Source organism: Condylura cristata, unplaced genomic scaffold, assembly GCF_000260355.1.
Source record: "Condylura cristata isolate star-nosed mole 26May11 unplaced genomic scaffold, ConCri1.0 scaffold00002, whole genome shotgun sequence".
Classification (NCBI taxonomy): domain Eukaryota; kingdom Metazoa; phylum Chordata; class Mammalia; order Eulipotyphla; family Talpidae; genus Condylura; species Condylura cristata.
The window spans coordinates 50,959,084-50,962,424 of NW_004567103.1; the positions used below are offsets into that span (position 1 = coordinate 50,959,084).

The following is a 3,341-nucleotide window of genomic DNA, read 5'->3' on the forward strand; positions in this document are numbered from 1 at the left end:
TTCATTTTTGCCTTAAGTCAGAAATAAATGGTTGAAGATGTGTGTGTGTATTGGGCATAATACTCTCTTTCCCTGACTTGTTCAGTGATTAGAGCAACCATTAAATTGGTTGTGATTATTCTTCAGCAATATGCTGATCAATGACTGAAACAATGGGATCTTTGGTTGTTTGCATTTTAATATGTGATCCAGCAACATGACAGAACAATTTAGAAGAATCAAGGTCAAGTTTATCTGTCTATCAGCCTACTGGAACAGTACTTAAAACAGTACTTAAAATATAAAGAATAGTTATAAGGGAAAAAACAAAGGAGAAACATCAGTCACACAAGTGAGTATGTGGCATGGAAGAGTAGGAATATTCCAAAAATTAAGAGTATTTATTATCAAGTAGCCGAATGTTGAGTTGTGTTTATTTCCTCCTTCCACAAGTAACATAGTCACTATTATAATAAAAAAGACAATCTATTATCCAGGAATATAATGATTCAAATAAGGTATAGCTGTATTTACTGATATTCAGGCAATCGTGTAAAATAAAAATCATATGGAAATAATAGATTTCGATTTGTTTAAACTTCTGTTTTGAAAAATGAGCAGACTATTCATTCCTGCAGGAGGTAGGCATTATGGAAGAGGGATTAGGAATAAGTAGGAGACATAGAGTCTTGAAATGAATGAACCAATAAGAAAGTTGCAGAGACTCTTCCAAACTAAGAAATTAAAAAGTGGAAGTTTGTGCCTATTTAAACATTGATTTATTATCAAGTGTTAGTTCTTAGCATATACATATTCCCAGAAGATGGAATATATCTTTCTCCTTAAATTCATATAGATTACCCAGAAACTTGTGAGTTCCTGGAAATTTTATTAAAATTTTCATGTAAACAAGCAATTATTTTAAGACTATAGTTCCTGGTAATGATCTCTATCATTGCCATCAAAATATATATTTGCAGTAGAAGAAGGGAGATGAAAGACATGAAAATGTTTTCTTAAAGTAAGATTTTTATTAAAATGCATGTTTTTTCCTTATTCATTCACATTGTGTATTACAATACCATTAGTAAATTGTTATTTTTATGAGTCTGTTTCACTCAGGAAATTTCTTAATTCATTACATTTTATTAGATCAGCAGTAATGAACCAAAAAAATCATTTATTTTTATTACTACTGTAGGTTAAATTGCAATGATTTATATAGCCAGATTGAAGCAATGACTGCGTAATTACTCTGTTATTGTCAAGATGTATTTCTCTTAAGTGAGACATTTTAACCACATGTAAAATCAGTAATTGTAGCTACTTGTTATTGAAAGTTTAGACTTCAGTCATGTTGTAGATGCATTCTGAATGGTAGACTATGGTAATTTAAGGAAATAGCAAGAAATTAGTATTAATAAAGTGACAATAAAGGGATGTCATTGTCAGGATACATGGCTTTAGAATGTTTTCATTGTATCACACATATGGGTGGCTCATCTTCTTAGGGATAAATGAAATATAACTATATCAGATAGACTGTTTCCTTTCTATGGAAAAGGGATAGTTTCTAAGCCTCTATGACCATTTACCTTTAATGTCTTACAGTTCCAAAGACCTGAATGTTGTCATGTACTTTCAATCCAATCTCCTAATATTTTATGCTATTCCAGTAAGTCAGTAAGTCCAGTAAGATGTTGTGGCAAATACTTAATATATTTTGCTGCCAAATCAAGGAGTATTTTTCTTTGTATACAGAGCCCAGTGTCTCTATGTCTCCATTTACTTGTGATCTACTTGTGATCTGACTAGGAAAAATTCCATAATTATACTGCCTCCTATGAAATCATCTATTAATTTATTTTTATTCTGCTAAATATGACCTTAGTCATTTCAGCTTTTTTTTGTGCCATTCCATTTCAATTTGTTTTCCATTTAATCAAAAATTTTCATACCTCTTGTCTTGTGTTCATCTGTCCTTTTTCACCATAAGACCTGCAGTCTGTGGACATCAGTTGGTAACTCTATTGAAGAGTAATCTCCAGAGAAAAGCTTCCATGATTCATTTAATTTGTGTTCACTTGTCCCAAGATCACCCATTACCCAGTCTGGTAATCCTTCTGGACTTGAACCTTTAGCTTGTGCTAGATTTGGCTCATCAGAATAGATGGAGACATGTGTATGAAAGTAAAGCTTCCCTGGGGAAGGATGGTGTATGAAAGGGCCTTGGAGCATTCCTTGCTTAAGCATGTGCAGTAACAGTTTTGCATACAGATTCTGATTCTTGCTATCCATGACATCTGCACCTGTTCCTGAAGGCTCATGCGATTTCTAACCCAAAGTGCACACCACTGCCATCCTGTCCTATGGGATAACTTTAAAACAAAGGGCTTCATATCTTCCACAAAGTGATCAAAGTCTGCATCTAGCTTGTCCCATTTTTCTTCCTCACTTCTTGGTACCTTAACTCAGTAAGCAATAGTTTTGGTCCACCTAGCCACCACCATCACTGTCACCCCTGCCAAAAACACACTAATTTTATTCTAGGCTATTGACCCAGTTTATCTAATTTCTAATTCATGATGCACTTCTCAGTCTTTCTTTTAGCCTGCCTGGTTGATGCAGAACCATAATGGAAAATACAAAGCTAGGTAAGTTATATATCTGTTACTGATATTAGGATGATCGTGAAATTTCACATATAGCAGAGGCCTTATTATAAGCAACCTGGGAGAGAAAGATTAGAAATATTTTCTCAAAAAATACTTATAGACACTGAGTTCAAACTAGAGAAAGGAAGAATGTACACTTTATGTATAGAAATTAATCTGAAAAAAAAAAAAAAAAGAGCTTCCTAAAATGCAAAGAAAGAATTTTATTTGGTTCTTGGTGGGGTACAGACTACCATCATGCTCCAGAACACTAACCTCATTCTGATTTCTCATCTGTTTTTGACATTGGAGTAACCTTTCTTATGTAGTTATTTCATGTTCTAGGCTACGAAGAGTTAAGTATTTCTCAGAAGTTGATAAATCATAGCTGTGTCTCTGTGTAAAGAACTTGTGATGTTTTGTAACTAGCAGGTATACTTAAATATAAGCTATAACATAGCATATTTCTTGACAACTGATTTATAGTATCCTAAATTAAAACATATACAAAGTAGTTCTGGCTCTACCATCTCACTTCATCTCACTTCAATTCTCTTTTGCTTGGTTCTTCAGGAGTAAAAATATCCCAGTTTATCTCTGACAAATAAATGTATGTGTAGTCAAACCAAATGAACACACAGAAACCAAGATTCCAAACACCAACAGTATACTTATGTAACTATGACCCAGTCATTTTTGGTAAAAGAA

At 33.3% G+C, this 3,341-nt stretch overlaps 1 pseudogene; it reads right to left on the bottom strand.

The window, feature by feature from the left end:
* Positions 1–1,965: 1,965 nt before the first annotated feature.
* LOC105853685 lies at positions 1,966–2,927 on the bottom strand (annotated as a pseudogene).
* Between the last annotated feature and the right edge of the window lie 414 nt (positions 2,928–3,341).